The sequence below is a fragment of the Ranitomeya imitator genome, chromosome 3 (assembly GCF_032444005.1).
Source record: "Ranitomeya imitator isolate aRanImi1 chromosome 3, aRanImi1.pri, whole genome shotgun sequence".
Taxonomy (NCBI): domain Eukaryota; kingdom Metazoa; phylum Chordata; class Amphibia; order Anura; family Dendrobatidae; genus Ranitomeya; species Ranitomeya imitator.
In genome coordinates, this window is record NC_091284.1 from 49,439,318 (window position 1) to 49,457,957 (window position 18,640).

Consider the following 18,640-nt stretch of genomic DNA (forward strand, 5'->3'; position numbering starts at 1 on the left):
AATGGCTCCTAAAACACTTTGGAGAAATGGCCAAACTACTGGGTCATGAAGCTGTTAATGTACCCGGAGTGAAGACTAGAGGAGTCATGCTACAATACATTTTGCCACCCCACACCAGAACCAGTGTGACATCGAAACCAATCTCCAGCTGCCATTAAATTCAAGCCTTAAAGCAGAAGATGATAATCTTCCATTACCATCTTGCCATGATAACTTTTGAGGGTGGTGGCATGAGATCGAAGGAACATCTCTTTCTGGACGTCTGGCTTGTAGCCCAAAGTGCAAAGGCCTTCTGATGGTCTAAGTAGAGACTAATTAATGCCCAAATTTTGGTTTGTAGTTTGTCAATTTCGCATACAAAGCATAATGAATCAATTGTAAAACTTATAGTATGGTCATTTCTCCAAAGTATACCATGGCTTACTGCTTCTTCGGACTAGTCTCCCATTGAGCATATCTGTGACGTCATTGGTCAGAAATTGCACCGGAGCTGCCTGTTGTAGATCGTGATGATTTGCTGAAGTACATTCAGGACATTCCCCAGACAACCATTAATAACATCACTGATAGCAGCCAAGTTTGCAAGTGTGAGGATTTCTGCGTGTGACGCTCATACTAGATATTGAATAAATCAAGATATTTAGAAAATTTGGATTCAATTTTTTCATCGTTTGCATATCATTAACATGTGATTTACATAACTCCATGACTTTTCTTTCTTGGTGTTGCCATTTCAATGTTGAGGAGTGTGTAACACATGTAAAGCGCCATGGAATAAATGGCGCTATAATAATAAATATTAATAATAATAATAATAATAATATATATATGTATATATATATATATATATATATATATATATATATATATCCATTATGTTTTGTTATATGCTCAATCATGGAAAATGATATGCAGATGGAGCAGAATTGCTGAATATGGCCATATATATATATATATATATATATATATATATATATATATATATATATATATATATATATATATTACAGGGGTATTCACTTTGGAACACATTATCACTTTTCCACAGGATAGGTGATAACTTATTGATCGGTGGGGATCTAACTTCAGAAACTTGTATTGATCTGCCGAATGAGAAACTTTTATCTTCATTAGAAAGGAGCAGTAGTACTCATGCTCGAGTGCAGCTCCATTCATTGTCTATGCTTTAATGCTGTATTCAGCTTTCTCTGGCAGCGTTATAGAGTCTGACCATTTCATGTAATTATTCTAGATTTCGTATATCTATCTCGCCAAGGCCAACGCCAAGGCCTACCACCAGCAGAACATGGAAAATCTCTGCGATTTTTCGTATTTTGTATTTCTTTCTATTGCTATCTCTATAGTCTTGATGATGATTCCATAACTTTGCTTCATATTGTTGTAACCTTTATTAAAGAGCTTCATACAGTTCACAAAGAATATCAAAATATTACAGTTGGGTTATTGGACTTACTGTGTGTTTTGTAACAAAAATATATCCGATAAGTATTTTGTAGGTTGAGAGCTAAGCTAACACCCAAGATTAAATCTAGATGTACAAGTGATGCCAACTACTTGTATATGTCCTAGTAATGAGTATTGGAGCATCCATACTTTAGGTACTGTGGTGCAGTGACCCACGTTACAGCCAGGGGGCGCTGTGTGTGCACTTCAAGATGCGCTTGGAGGCATAAATGTGATGAGACAAAGTCCGGCAGGAGCGTAAATGGCCGGTGTGTGTGTTGCAGAGGAAGACACTCTGCGCTGTCAGTCTGAAGTTTGGTTCGTGTGCTGGGACCTGTAGTCCCACAAGTCATTGTGTAATGCTAATGGGAGATTGGCAGGGCTAGTTATGAGAGATGGGAGGGTCAAACTAGCCACACACACCCACACTCCCACCCAGGGTAGTGGTTACAGGTATGTAATGTGACCTGGGTGTGGGTCACATGGTTCCTGTGTATGGATCCATTTGTTCCATGTGCAAGGTCCTGGACGGTCGGTGTTGGAGTCTCCTGGCAATGGAGAAGTCCTGGAAGCACCTGAGACCTTGGACCTAGTGGACGGGTCAGTGTTGGATTGTCCTGGGATGGACTGGAGTCCTGCAAGCACCTGGTAAGACTGTGAGTCCTGAAATGGTCAGAGTGTTGGATTGTCCGCGGATGGACTGGAGTCCTGTAAGCACTTGGTAAGATCATGGACTGATGGCCTGTGTGTTGGAAGTGCCTGTGATTGGACTTCCTGGAAGCACATGGAAAGGCTGCATCTACAGAGCCTGAGACAGTTTCTGCGTTGGGGAAGCTACAGTTCCTACTGTGAGTCTGGACTATCCGAGGGCCCTGGGCACAAGGACGGTGATCCCAGTGAGGCAGTTTCCCTGTGAACCAGCACTGGCAGGAGTCAGTGTGTAGAGCCGAAGCTCCTGAAGTAATTCCTGGTATGGGATAAAACCTGTAATATATGGCAGAGACGTATCTGCCATTGGAACAGACTGTCGGGGTTTAATATGTTCCGTTGATGCATGTAATGAACTGTAATGGAGAGAAAAGACGTGACTACCGAATGTTTTGTAAAGCCACACGTGTTAAAGTAACAGACTGTGTGTAACCTGGCTTATGGTGTGGATTATGATGCTTTAATAAACCAGAACGGACTTAATTTGTGTGAGAAATCGTGCCTGTATGCATTACTCCCGTGCAAAGCGAGTGTCTCCCCAAGACCCAATGTAAGGGAAACGCACAGTACTTTACAAACTTTGGAAGACTATTTATATTTTCCATATCAAGTAAAGATTAACGAATCCATTTGATGCAAATCTAACTAGTGTCACATTTTTAAGAGTTCACTGAACTGATCAATTTGACATTTGATTGGCGCGAATTACCTAAAGATTACATCAGTCAATGAAGTATCATATGACTTTCAGCATAGCAGGGCAGGTTTCCCTTTAATGCCCTGGAGCTATCACATCACGACCACATAGTATAGCACAGCCAATGAGGAGGATCAATCTTAGTTTATATAATAGTCAAGGTAAGAAATGCAGCAGCCATTTTGTGGTGAATCAGGATCACGAGAGGATGTCAGAGCTCACAGATTAATGACAGATGAAGAGAAAGGCTAAAAATGCTGAAAAAAATTACAAATAATATTTGTGACAGCACAGCAGTGAAGAACGGTTACCATCCATTTACCTATAGCATAGCCAGATATGTTGTGGTCACTTTGGCATTACTTAGACTGTGTTTGCATTAAAGAGCTTGAAATGGACATCATACAGTCTTAGGAGACTCACAGTGTTACATACGTCTTTTCAGGGTAATAGGAGTACTTGCCAATAGTGTCAATTCACTGCTAATGCAATTTTTTTTAAAAATTTGGCATAGCTGGCGAATGAAAACTTCAAAAGATTCGCTCATCTCTAATATTACCAAGGCAAAAGGTAGTTTATCAAGGGTCTGGGGGATCAAATAATGCTCCATGATCTCTTTGATGCATTATCAAGTACTTGTTAGGCCAGGGGTGTCAAACTGCATTCCTCAAGGGCTGCAAACAGGTCATGTTTTCAGGATTTCCTTGTACTGCACAGGTGATAATTTAATCACCTACACACATCATGATTCCAGCACCTTGTGCAGTACAAGGAAATCTTGAAAACCTGCATGGTTTGCGACCCTCGAGGAATGCAGTTTGACACCCGTGTGTTAGGCTCACCTTACAAGGAACCACTAAGCTCCTGGTCTGGGTGGATACACGAACCCCTGGCGTGGATGCAGCTGGCAGGATCGCACGTGAGAAGCGAGAACATGGCACACACAGGAGTCTTAAGAGCAGCAGGATGGATGAAGTGAAGTCAGCAGGATTGGAAGCAGCTTAAGCATTGTGTGCTCAGGTGGTGGAGTACACAAAACTAGAACCTTGGGTCACATTCCAAAGACATAGGTGTGTGTGACAATGGGCCTTAAATAGGTCTAGGTTGTTGATGCCATAGGTGCATACTGGGTAACCTGCAAAAACCCAGGAGCACAACACAGAGCAATAGACCCAGAAGAAGGAAGCAGAACCAGCATGTGTAACAAAACTGGCATGCTAAGTTGTCTGGAGGGAGAAAGGAACTTTATAGTTGCCGGTAGCTGCCCTTAGGATTCATGTCCCTCACTCTAATTTTCCTCCAAATGTCAGCATACTGGGGGGGTTTGCCCCCGTTAAATAAAAGCTCCAAGTTATCATCGTAAGTCGTAACACACCTATGCAAACTGCAAGGTACTTCCACTCATTGACTTTCCATTGCAGCCGGCACGCATCCAAATTACCATTTGGTGTGAAATGAACCTTCATGGTACTCCAACTGGTTATTTAAAGATTGTTACATCTGTACATCTATCTATGCTGTTTCATTATATCATGTACATTAAGCAAATAACTTTTTAGAGCGATCATCACTTTACCAAAAAAAAATGTAAAAATATTTGAAAAAAATATTATTTCGTGTTCTTGGCAGGAAAAAAACAACACAAGGGAAACTGATTTTGAAACTGCCAACTTGAAAACTACTTATAAGGCATTGCCAAATCAAAATAAAGTTTGCCTTTGAGTCTCGGTTCACTAGTTCAAACCACTTTAAATAGCGAGAGAATAATGTGTTATGAAGTCGTGTTTTCTCAATCTGATGAATCATTTCTCTCCGAAGCAGCCTGTATCCCATTAGGTAAATTACGTGTCCTCAATTTTATTATTAGTGACCACTAGAGCGGTGTATGAAGAGTCGAACTATGGGATGACGGTACAAAGCTTCATGAATATTGGGATCGTAATGGACTGGCCGATGACTGGTTCATGAGTAATCCTTTTTGTGTTTTGGCTCCTGGTTGTCCTTTACCTAAAGCCTTATGCAACCTTAGAGTTGTATAGAGACGTAATATGTCATTTATGAACTGGAGCCCAACTTTTCCTTCCAATGTCTCGGATTTCATATATATGAATCCTATCAGTTGCCATATTGTAGAACATTTGCTATTTAAAAGAAATGCCCCTAAGTGGGAAAACTAATTTACAGTAGTCTATAGTATATTCACAAGAGTCCAATTTAGGAATAAAAAAGAATTAAAATTCGACCCCGTAATGACAGATCTTGTCTACTCCGGCTTCAGGTTATTGATCTTTATGCTTCTCAAGCATATGCGAATCCTATTCATGTTGTATGTTGGCTTCGTAAAGCCATCTGTAAGAACATGTGCATGCGAGCTATTTTTCCCCATGCACAACTATTCCCCAAAGAGATTTTTTTACGATTATTTCGACATTACACAGCCAAGTTTGTCTTTCAGTGATGTAATGTTACATTTAAGATGAGTAACCCTTTCAAATATAGTTTATATAATAGGCTAAATTGATTGGGAATTTAAAAAAAAAAGTTTTAATGGAACCAGGGCACCCAAAGGCTTTCTTGCTATATTAGACGGCTGCAATGCAAATTGCATAATACAATTATGCTAGACAGATTTCATCATTCTAATGTATACATCAATTTTTCAATGTATGTCAATCCACAATGGAGTCATTGTACAAGGCGGCATATGACAGCACTGGTAGACAGATGGGAGGGGGGAGGCAGTGTGTTATCTCAGCTCAGAACCCAAAAGCTTTGCGTTATTTATCTGAGAATAATACATAGAAATAAAAAATGTTTAGGGTGTTTTCCACTCATTTTCGTTCTTACTACTTCATTGATAAATCTTCCCCATATACAGGATATCCTGATTAGAGATGGGCGAACCCAAACAGTAAAATTTGGCATCTGTACCGAACACCTACTGTTCAGGCACGGACTTCACCAGGAAGTCCGTGTTAGGCTACGTTCACATTGGCATTGTTGGGCACAGCGTCGGCGATGCAACCCACAACGCATATAGACAACGCAGCATTTTGTGACGCATGCATTGTCATAAGATAGTAAAGATCAGGAAATTCGGCGCAGGGAAAACGCTACAAGTAGCGTCGTCTGCGCCCTGTCTTGTGCGTCAAAATGATGCATGCATCGTAAAACGCATTACAACACATACCGGCGCATGTCCATGCGCCCCCCATGTTAAACATAGGGGCGCATGACGCATGCGTCGGTATCCGTCGACGACACTGTGCCCAACAACGCAAATGTGAACGTAGCCTTACTGTTTGGGTTTGGCTACCCGAATGCCGGGTGTTTGTCATGCTGTCATGTGCATGGCAGCGTGGCAAACACTACTTCTGATCGGCGGTGAATTCATCCCCGCTGGTCAGAGAGCCACAGTTCCCACGCTGTCAAAAGACAGCATGAGTGCTCAGCTGGGAATGGAGATATAAAGTTTACCTCCGGTCACTGATGCCAGTGAATGGGACTACTGCTCCCATCATCCGAAACCTGCTGCCGCTAATAACAGCGAGAGCAGGAGCGGCTGATGGGAGTATTCATCAGCTGCTCCTGCGCTGTAAATACAGTAAATTATTTTTTTTTTCAAACGGTGTGGGTTCTCCTGTATTTTTGATAATGAGCCAGGTAAAACTCACAGCTGAGGCCTAGAACCCTCATTTGTCAGCTTCAACTAGGCTGGTTATCAAGAATAGAGTGGTTCCCACGTTGTTTTTTTATTAATTATTTAAATAAACAATTTTAAAAAGTGATGTTGGGTCCCCCATTTTTCACAACCAGCCTTACTAAAGCAGACAGCTGGGGGCTGGTATTCTCAGGATGGTAAGGGGCCAGTGATATAGGCTTCCCCAACCTAAAAACAGCAGTCCGCAGCTGCTCAGAAAAGGTGCATCTATTAGATGCGCCAATTCTGGTGCTTTGCCCGGCTCTTCCCACTTACCTTGTAGCGGTGGCAAGGGGGGTTAATATTTGTGGGGTTGATGTCACCTTTGTATTGTGAGGTGACATCAGGCCCACAGCTTACTATTGAAAAAGCGTCTATGAGACACCTATCCATTACTAATCCTATAGTTGTATTGTAAATAAAGACACAGCAAGAATAAAGTCCTTTATTAGAAATAAAACAAAACACGCTTTGACTTTTTTATTTAAAAATAACAAAAACAGTTATATAAAACTTCTATTCCACTGAAGCCCTCATCTTCTGTAAGAAAACAAAAATAAAAAAAACAACAATATCTCTCACCTTGTTCTGTTCCACGCCATAATCCATGTCTGGAGGAAGAACAGTTTTGAACCTGGATGGTGCCAAGATGCGGCCGTCCAGGCTAAAAACTACCGGTGACTGAACTGCTGCGAGCGCAGCCTCATTGACCGGTGGTGATGTTATCAAGGTTACCTCCAGTCACTGAGGCTGCATTCACTTCCGGGCTGTACTGCAGTGACCCCATTGAGATCCCCGCTAGCACTGTGAGAACTTGTAGGCAAATTGTGTCCTCTACCATTAAGGGACCAATCTTGTCCCTAATGAGACTAAAATTATCCCACTTCAGTTGGAGACTAATGTTATCACCTTTCAGTCTGAGACCATTGTTGCCCTGTACTAGCCAGAGACGAATGTTGTCCTCCACCAATCAGAGACTATTATTGTCCCACCACTCAGACTAATGCTATCCTTCATCATTCATGAACTAATTTTGCCAACCGACAGTTGAAACTTAGTAACATTCCCCGCCAGTCACTTGTCAAGTAGAAGTTGGAGGCAATGTTGTCCTCTCTCATTTTATGACTCTTTGGAGATCAATATTACCCTGACTAGTAGGAGATAAGTATTATACCACACCAATTACAGACCAATTTTGTCCTTCTCTTACCCTAGACAAATGTTGTCTCTACTAGTCAAAAATCACTTTTGTCCCTCACCAATCAGAGTAAATTTATTCTCCACCGGTCAAGGCCAAAGTATCCCCCCTGCAGTCAAAGACTAATGTTGCTCCCCACCAGTTGTAATGTAATGAGTATTAGTAATCTATGACCACCACTATTGCCATTAACATTTATCATGTAGCTGGAGAGAGATCATTTTAGGATAGTATAATTTTTTAGGGTGGTTAAGCACTAGGCTTGTGTTGAGATGGGGAAATGACTGTGTACTGTTATTTAACAATAGGTTTGGGGATGGGCAGTTGATATGAAAAGCCTTTCACTAAATCTTTAGGGAAGTTTATTTTGGCAATGTTATATAGTAGTATAAAGATAGTAAGTTTATCACAGGAATTATTACATTTTTAGAAACTTGTACAAAGCCTTAAGCAATGAAAGGTCATGCCTATGTGGTATATTCTAAGAGGATATATGCGGGGAAATACAGATATGTCCACAGTCAGCAAGCAGAGTCACACAGACACTTTATGACTTTCCCTGAAGTTCCGGACTTCACTCCTTCCCATCCTTCCTGCTGAGCTTAGGACCATTGATAGGCAGTGAGTGACATAACCTAAGTCAGTGAGACTCTGGCAGTTGTCCAGTGGTCATGGGCATGAATAGGAGATAATCAGCTACAGCGTGGAAGTCGCTGTATGGCCGGGCCAGAGATAACAAATATACTGACTACATCCAGTCAGCAGGAAAGTCGAGAAAGTTGTTTTATTTCTGTTGTACAGACCAGGACCAAAGCATTGACATGTGGAGCACGATCCTCTGTTTGGCAAACCAAGACCAAAGACATAACACTACATGGCTTAGACTATTTGCAACCTAACAGCCAGCACTTGTCTGCCTGGCACAGAGAATTCTGCTGGACTTGTATTGTTCTGGACTGGAAATAGCTATTAGAGATATAAAATGAATAATTAGAACTTCACTTCACTGCAAATATGAAGAATCAAGCCATATGATCAGCTCCAAGCCAATTTACAAACAGGGTAAATGGCCATTTAAAATATGGTAGCATTGCACATCGTATAATGTGTTAAGCATTGATTATACTTATAGATTTTCTTTACAACTGGCAAATAGAGTCAAATAGTCTCCAAATGTTCTTGGAAGTTGGCTAAGCTATGTATAATTGCTAAGGATTCGGCTAGAGGGAATACCAAAGCCCTCAGTGTGAACAGAGAATAACTGAGCATGTGCGACCTCCATGAGTAAATAGAGCAGAGGTTGCACATGCTCATGACTGCTCCATTCATACAGGGGACTTTGGGACACCAGTTCTTGTGGTCAATGGGTGGCCCAGTAATGAGACCTCCAGCAATCTTACATTTGTCATCTATGCTGTGTTTATTTTTACAGCTCCACTAAAGTATTGACCTAATACAGAGTTAAGGTGAGGCAAAAAAAAAAATCCATCCTTCAGTGAATGCTACTAGGAAGATGATACTGCCATATTCAATGCTTGACAACTATCATAATAGTCTTGCGCATTGGATTGCAAAAGAGGTTGGATTTAGGAAAACGCCTTGAAAAGTAGATCTTTCTATGTGTTTGGAGGCAAGACCTGAATGATTTTGCATATTGGAATGTTCATAAGTATGAATCAAAAAGAAAAAAATGTGCCACAATGTCTATAGAGATGCCAAATGTAGACTTTCAATCAATGGTAACCCGATGAATAAACGGAGGTGCTTGCGTGAAATGAAGAGTCAAATCATAGCAAATCATAGAACAAACGCGGCAGCACTCACCGGTCCTGTAGTCAGTAGTTTCTTTAGTTTCTTTATTCAAACATGTAGAAAAAACATCTTCACAGCTCGGGGGAACAAGGCAGTGAGAGGAGTGTGCAGGAGGAGACGACGGCCGTTTCGCGCTGGACCCGTAGAAGCACTGTTTCAAGCGCGAAATGGCCGTCGTCTCCTCCTGCACATTCCTCTCACTGCCTTGTTCCCCCGAGCCGTGAAGATGTTTTTTCTACATGTTTGAATAAAGAAACTAAAGAAACTACTCACTACAGGACCGGTGGGTGCTGCCGCGTTTGTTTTATGATTTGCTATGTTCATAAGCATGTATACTTCTTTTTCCTAATTTATATTTTTCTTTTGTTTATTTACTATTATTTTTCTCCAGCTCACCATACTGATAAAAAGTCCCAAACCATGGCCAGTGTGCACCTGACTTATGCATGTACACAGCAGATGTGAGGCTGCTAAACATCGAGGTATCTCCCAGGCTTTCCCATCACATCTGTGACATATGGGATTTTTTTTAATGGTTAGACTACAATTATAACTGAAAAATGAGACCACTTTCTCTCTGCTGTAATTTGCTTATATAAACTAAAAGCTTTTAGGCCAGAGGATTAGATTTCCTACTCTTTGGATGGTGCGTGCTGCTCTCCTGATATCCACACAGTATGATCCCTCTCTTGGATGAATATTCCATTGAACAGTGGATGAGAACTGCAGAGATTTCAGTAAGGCATCATACACATGGCTGCCATAGAGATACATGAACCTCTACTGTACCTGTAAGTTTCCAATTTTATACAGAGGCTTTTGAAAAGGTCATAGAAAAGAACTGTGACATGCTTCATTATGGCGTTCTACAAAAAAACATACTTGCCAACTCTCCTGGAATGTTCCAGAGGCTCTGAAAAAAACATTTTTGCCAGTAGTCAATAATTTTTTGAAAAAAGTCATGGCAAATTCATGGATGTTCCAACCTTAATGGAGGTGCTATAGACAAACTCCAAACATAAAAAGTTGTTCCCTATGGGATTTTGGGTGTTTACAGATTGGGCTAAAACATTCTTAATAAAGAGGAGTGTTATACATGTCTATCCCGGATATACTGGGCTCCGTTTCCTTCCCCTGGTTCTGCTGCCCTCTGTTGTGCTCCACGTCGGATTTTGCAGGTTGCTCATCGGGGATCAATTACATTATCTCCCTATGCCTATCTAACTATCTAAGGGTCCTTAAGACACACACCTGTTTCTGGGGACTGAAGCAGTTTCTGTTTCTTGATGTGCTCCACCTTCTGTGCATATTGCACTTTACTTGCTTCCTTCCCTGCTGGGTTCCACTTCATCCGGCTTACTGCTCTTGAGATTCTTGAACATGCCTAGTCCTCGCTGCCCACATGCCATCCTGTCTGCTTCATCAATGTCTGAGGTCCGTGTGCCCACTCATACTTGAGGCTTAGAAAATCTACCTAATGTGATGAACCTAACAAGAAGAATTCCTGTAGAGATGTGTCAAGTCTACTGGAAAGGATCACTTATGGGAGGGTTCTTCCATGTGAAATCTCTAGAAATGAGCAAATCTATTCTGGATCCTGGACTGTGATCTCTGCAAATCGACTCCTACCTGCCGGAGTTCCTGGCACTTTTTTCATTGGTAGGCTCATCATGATATCATCATTGTGGTATGATGCACAAATAACATAGCTCCGAATCTACTAGTCAGAAGAGGCACAAGGAATGCCACAGGGTGGCTGGCAGGGCTCCTGTCCCTGGGCCATGAACTACTGATGTGGCTGCTGGACAATCATCTTGCTAATCAATTCTCCCATCTCTGTCATCAGAAAACTTGCCCGGCATCCAAATGAATCAAGATGAATTTTCAGGCCAAATGTGGGTATCATCTCTACTGGAACTCTGCTCTACTATAGACCATAGACCATAGTGCCCATAGCAATACTGCGGCTTCATACTACATTTGTAAGTTTTAGGTATCCATAATTCAGCACAAATCTATAAGGGCTCGAATTTATTTTATTGTTGCATGCTCCATTGGGTTCTCAATGTTGGCGATTTTTTCCCCTAGTCGCAAAGCTTCCAGTACATACTTGAAAAGGTAGTGGACATGTTTACTTTGCTTAAGAAAAAAAGTGGTTCTCCAGCGGAGATGGGAAAACAGGTAAGCATAAAACTTTACATTTGTTTGAGCATATTTAAAAGTCCAACATGTCAGCATGACACAGTGCAGCACTACAGAAAAATACAACGGCTAGCGTGGTTTAATCAAGGTCACAGTGCTGCAGTGTGAAATGCTGACATGCTTGACTTTTAAACATGCTTAAATAAATGTGAAGTTTTATACTTACCGGTACCTGTTTTTTTCATCATCGTTGAAGAACCACTTTTTCTTCACATGATTATATCTGCCTAGACTAGGGAGGCTCTGTGCGGTGTATTATGCCCACAAGGTGCTTCAGATTTCGGTGAACTGACTCCCCCTTGTTCCCTGTCCCAATTTTATGATTATATGTTTCCTTCGATGATGCCTTAATTTTGACCATACTCATAAAATACCACATTACACGCCTACAAAGAAAATCTATGCATTGAATTAATTTGATGCAAATGGAATGTGCCTTATTATATTCTATACCCAGGGGTCTCTTGGCGCTCATCCCTATCTCAGCTGCAGCTCCCCACCCAGTCTTCTGTTGGCTTCCGTCTCTCCTGCTTTTCTTGACTGGTGCCTTCTCTTTTGTGTCTTCCTTCACTCTGAGAAGAATGAGCCGCCACAGAGTGAAAGAAGTTGCAGAAGAGAACTTCACCTGCCGCGAAGGCCAGCAGAGGCTGAAGCCAGAGGGAGGACTTGGTGGGAAGCTCCAGTCGTGAGGCAGAGTGTACTATTTTTACTATTTTGGGGGTTTTCAATACCCCTTTTCCTGGTCTGCTACAATTCAGTAATATGGCCACTATTTTGCTGGAATCTTGACTCACTAAAAATCTGCGTAAAGAGTGAATCATAATTTTTTGGCAAAATTTGGGTCGAAACCCATTTGCTTAGAACCAATTTGCTCATCTCTATTTTACTTTTTCTACTAATTTTAGAAAACGTCCAGGACACATGTTGACACCAAGCAAACAATTACAGCTGCTGTTTCCTCCCTATAATAACATCTCCCTCTAAAGAAAAAAAGTAGTTGACCTAGAACTCTAAATTCTGACATGTCCTTTCTCTTCATAGTCTATCGAGCTATCATGTCCCCCTGCACGTAGCAAGTGGGTGACCGCTATCCTCACCCACTGCAGTATCTTCGGTGGTTGTAAGATAATGCAATAATGACTCCGACCTCACATCTCAGAAAATAATTGTGTAAATAAATGTTGTGCAAAATTGTTTAAATTCTTTTTTATGCCAGTTATTGCTTTATGAACTGCTGTTGTTGATTTTTACTTGGAGCTAGAACTCCCCCTTTACTTAGCTCCTGCACCTCCTCACGGACAATTCCTACTGTCCACGTGTCCAGATGTATAGATAGAGAAGATTTGCCCAAATTTACTACACATTCGTCCATTATTTATAGATGTCTGTGCACAGATTGAGAACAGATGTTTGGATGCTGGAAGCAACCGCGGACTATGCATATTAAGTCTCAGGACCCAGGAATCTTCTTCTAGATCACTAGATAAGGAATGTTAAAAGTTTCAGCCGTGATTGCTGACATCAGCATGTTTACCAGTTCCTAGAATATATACATAGCATGACTGGATCTGGCCAGAATTGTTATTCTCATAAACCGTGGATGGAGGATGGGGTTATAAACTGTATATGTAGGAGCTGAGTCAGCCACATTCAAATGGGAGAAGCTGGTGCCCATAGCGAATGCTTACACTAACCCTTCATTATGTCATGTTTATACTACCGCCAGTTATTAAGGCGTGAAATGACATGTAGCCGTATACAATATATTATAGTGGTAATAAAGGACAACTCCAGTGGGCTGAAAAAGCTAAAGGGTGAATAGTCCTTTAGTTACCCATTCCTAGAAGTATATATATTGACAAATTTGTTATTTGCACATTAAAAGTGATCTCACACTTCCCATCTACTATATAATTGTCTAATGGTCACTTCCGTCTTTCTGTCTGTCCTTCTGTCTGTCACGGAAAATCATTGGGCATGGCCTCTGTCTGTCATGGAATCCAAGTCGCTGATTGGTCGCGGCAAAACAGCCACGGCCAATCAGCGACAGGCACAGTCTGGAAGAAAATGGCCGCTCCTTACTCCCCGCAGTCATTGCCCGGCGCCCGCATACTCCCCTCCGGTCACCGCTCACACAGGGTTAATGCCGGCGGTAATGGACCGCGTTATGCTGCAGGTAACGCACTCCGTTACCGCTGCTATTAACCCTGTGTGTCCCCAACTTTTTACTATTGATGCTGCCTATGCGGCATCAATAATAAAAAAACAAAAAACCTGCTATACTCACCCTCTGTAGTCCGCTGAGCCGCTCGCGCCTGCCGCCATCTTCCGTTCCCAGCGATGCATTGCGAAATTACCCACAAGAGACCGCTAAGTCATCTGGGTAATTTCACAATGCATCCTGGGAACGGAAGATGGCGGCAGCTGCGCGCGCATCGGGACTGCTTCGCTTGATTGGGTCCTGGCGGGTGAGTATAGAACAATTTTTTTTTTTTTTAAACAGGGATGTGGTGCCCACACTGCTATAAACTATGTGGTCTGTATTATATACCATGTGGCTCTGTGCTGTATAATACCTGGCCAGTGTTACATACTATGTGGGCTGTGTTATGTACTGCGTGGGCTGTGCTAGATATTACGTGGCCAGTGTTATATACTAAATGACTCTACAATATACTACGTGACTGGGCAATATACTACGTGGCTCTGTGCTGTATACTACGTGGCTCTGTGCTGTATACTACGTCGCTGGGCAATATACCACATGACTGGGCAATATACTATATTGCTGGGCAATATACTACGTGACTGGGAAATATACTATGTGACTGGGCAATATACTACGTGACTGGGCAATATACTATGTGACTGGGCAATATACTACGTAGCTGGGCAATATACTACGTGGCTGGGCAATATACTACGTAGCTGGGCAATATACTACATGGCTGGGCAATATACTACGTGTCTGTGCTGTATACTACGTGGCTCTGTGCTGTATACTACATCGCTGTGCAATATACTATGTAGCTGGGCAATATAATACGTGACTGGGCAATATACTATGTGGCTGGGCAATATACTATGTGACTGGGCAATATACTATGTGACTGGGCAATATACTACGTGGCTGGGCAATATACTACGTGGCTGGGCAATATACTACGTGACTGGGCAATATACTACGTGACTGGGCAATATACTACGTGGCTGGGCAATATACTACGTGGCTGGGCAATATACTACGTGGCTGGGCAATATACTACGTGGCTGGGCAATATACTATGTGGCTGGGCAATATACTACGTAGCTGGGCAATATACTACGTGAAGGGGCAATATACTATGTGGGCTGTGCAATATACTACGTGGACATGCATATTCTAGAATACCCGATGCGTTAGAATCGGACCACCATCTAGTAAATACAGTGGGGCAAAAAAGTATTTAGTCTGTCAGCAATAGTGCAAGTTCCACCACTTAAAAAGATGAGAGGCGTCTGTAATTTACATCATAGGTAGACCTCAACTATGGGAGACAAACTGAGAAAAAAAAATCCAGAAAATCACATTGTCTGTTTTTTTAACATTTTATTTGCATATTATGGTGGAAAATAAGTATTTGGTCAGAAACAAAATTTCATCTTAATACTTTGTAATATATCCTTTGTTGGCAATGACAGAGGTCAAACGTTTTCTGTAAGTCTTCACAAGGTTGCCACACACTGTTGTTGGTATGTTGGCCCATTCCTCCATGCAGATCTCCTCTAGAGCAGTGATGTTTTTGGCTTTTCGCTTGGCAACACGGACTTTCAATTCCCTCCAAAGGTTTTCTATAGGGTTGAGATCTGGAGACTGGCTAGGCCACTCCAGGACCTTGAAATGCTTCTTACGAAACCACTCCTTCGTTGCCCTGGCGGTGTGCTTTGGATCATTTTCATGTTGAAAGACCCAGTCACGTTTCATCTTCAATGCCCTTGCTGATGGAAGGAGGTTTGCACTCAAAATCTCACGATACATGGCCCCATTCATTCTTTCATGTACCCGGATCAGTCGTCCTGGCCCCTTTGCAGAGAAACAGCCCCAAAGCATGATGTTTCCACCACCATGCTTTACAGTAGGTATGGTGTTTGATGGATGCAACTCAGTATTCTTTTTCCTCCAAACACGACAAGTTGTGTTTCTACCAAACAGTTCCAGTTTGGTTTCATCAGACCATAGGACATTCTCCCAAAACTCCTCTGGATCAACCAAATGCTCTCTAGCAAACTTCAGACGGGCCCGGACATGTACTGGCTTAAGCAGTGGGACACGTCTGGCACTGCAGGATCTGAGTCCATGGTGGCGTAGTGTGTTACTTATGGTAGGCCTTGTTACATTGGTCCCAGCTCTCTGCAGTTCATTCACTAGGTCCCCCCGCGTGGTTCTGGGATTTTTGCTCACCGTTCTTGTGATCATTCTGACCCCATGGGGTGGGATTTTGCGTGCAGCCCCAGATCGAGGGAGATTATCAGTGGTCTTGTATGTCTTCCATTTTCTAATTATTGCTCCCACTGTTGATTTCTTCACTCCAAGCTGGTTGGCTATTGCAGATTCAGTCTTCCCAGCCTGGTGCAGGGCTACAATTTTGTTTCTGGTGTCCTTTGACAGATCTTTGGTCTTCACCATAGTGGAGTTTGGAGTCAGACTGTTTGAGGGTGTGCACAGGTGTCTTTTTATACTGATAACAAGTTTAAACAGATGTCATTACTACAGGTAATGAGTGGAGGAAAGAGGAGACTCTTAAAGAAGAAGTTACAGGTCTGTGAGAGCCAGAAATCTTGATTGTTTGTTTCTGACCAAATACTTATTTTCCACCATAATATGCAAATAAAATGTTAAAAAAACAGACAATGTGATTTTCTGGATTTTTTTTTCTCAGTTTGTCTCCCATAGTTGAGGTCTACCTATGATGTAAATTACAGACGCCTCTCATTTTTTTAAGTGGTGGAACTTGCACTATTGCTGACTGACTAAATACTTTTTTGCCCCACTGTATATATATGTGTATATATATACATATATATTGTGACACAGTCACTGGTAAGGAGAGATATGTATTGGTGCGGTTATTCTGCGGATTTCTGAGGTTCTTAATCCTGTGTCTTTTCGTTTGACTCTTCCGGCTTCTTTTTCCATCCATAACGTGTTCCATAGGTCATTGTTGCGGAGATACGTGGCACCTGTGGTTCCATCTATTGATCCTCCTGCTCCGGTTTTGGTTGAAGGGGAATTGGAGTATATTGTGGAGAAGATTTTGGATTCTCGTGTTTCGAGACGGAAACTCCAGTATCTGGTTAAGTGGAAAGGTTATGGTCAGGAAGATAATTCCTGGGTCTTTGCCTCTGATGTCCATGCTGCCGATCTGGTTCGTGCCTTTCATGTGGCTCATCCTGGTCGGCCTGGGGGCTCTGGTGAGGGTTCGGTGACCCCTCCTCAAGGGGGGGTACTGTTGTGAATTCTGTGGCCAAGCTCCCTCCTGTGGTCATGAGTGGTACTGCGGCTGGTTCTGTCTATAAGCTTCCTTTGGTGGATAAGAGTGGTACTGCGGCTTCTGAGTTTCCTTCCTCAGGTGATGAGGTTAAGTCGTTAGGTGCTGCTCTATTTAACTCCACCTGGTGCTTTGATCCTGGCCTCCAGTCAATGTTCTAGTATTGGTCTTGCTTCCTCCTGGATCGTTCCTGTGGCCTCTTTATCCTGCATAAGCTAAGTTCTGCTTGTGTTATTTTTTGCTATATTTTCTGTCCAGCTTGCTATATTGGTTTTTCTTGCTAGCTGGAAGCTCTGAGACGCAGAGGGAGCACCTCCGTACCGTTAGTCGGCGCGGAGGGTCTTTTTGCCCCTCTGCGTGGTTGTTTGTAGGTTTTTGTGTTGACCGCAAAGCTATCTTTCCTATCCTCGGTCTATTCAGTAAGTCGGGCCTCACTTTGCTAAATCTATTTCATCTCTGTGTTTGTATTTCATCTTTACTCACAGTCATTATATGTGGGGGGCTGCCTTTTCCTTTGGGGAATTTCTCTGAGGCAAGGTAGGCTTATTTTTCTTTCTTCAGGACTAGTTAGTTTCTCAGGCTGTGCCGAGTTGCATAGGGAGCGTTAGGCGCAATCCACGGCTACCTCTAGTGTGGTGTGTTAGGATTAGGGATTGCGGTCAGCAGAGTTCCCACGTCTCAGAGCTCGTCCTTTGTTTTTGGTAATTGTCAGGTCACTTTGTGTGCTCTGTATCTCTATGTCCATTGTGGTTCTAAATTTCCTGCTCATAACAGTTAACAGCCAATTAGTTTAAAGAGCTGGGTTTTTGAAGACAACCATAGAGCAGGTGAGGGGTTGTCCACCTTATCTCCACTCCAGGGAGTGGTCTGGGGCTTAAATAGCTGGCCTCCGGAGGTAGACATTGTTCAGTAGGGCTGGAGAGAGGATCTCCAGTGTTTTGTATCCTGAGACGGAGAAACTGAGCCAGTGTGTGGCTGTCATCTTGAGAGGGAGGATCCCAGCAGATTTAGATACTGTGCCCCGTTTTGTTTTATCTTCTTGTTTTGCCAGAAGGGCTGTGTTTATTTTCACCTCATATTGGTTTATGCCACTTGTACAATAAACCCACAGAAGAGTTAAAAAGACAGTGTACCTGTGTCTACCTTTATGTGCAGCTGAGTCAGCGATCTGCCACAGTTTGTGCTAGAAGTGTGGGTGAGATCCCTTGGAAGCAGGAGTGACTTCTGTGGACATACTGCATGTCCTGGGTGAAGGCGGCTATTGGGATGGAACAACACTCAGGCAATTTGGAGGAGCTGATCAAGCACCTGATCCTAAGCTAGCAGCAGCA

General features: G+C 42.4%; 1 protein-coding gene across 1 annotated transcript in view; it reads left to right on the top strand.

The window, feature by feature from the left end:
• ADAMTS5 (ADAM metallopeptidase with thrombospondin type 1 motif 5) overlaps nucleotides 1-18,640 on the top strand; it is a 133,336-nt gene that overhangs the window by 21,846 nt on the left and 92,850 nt on the right. The window lies entirely within an intron of this gene.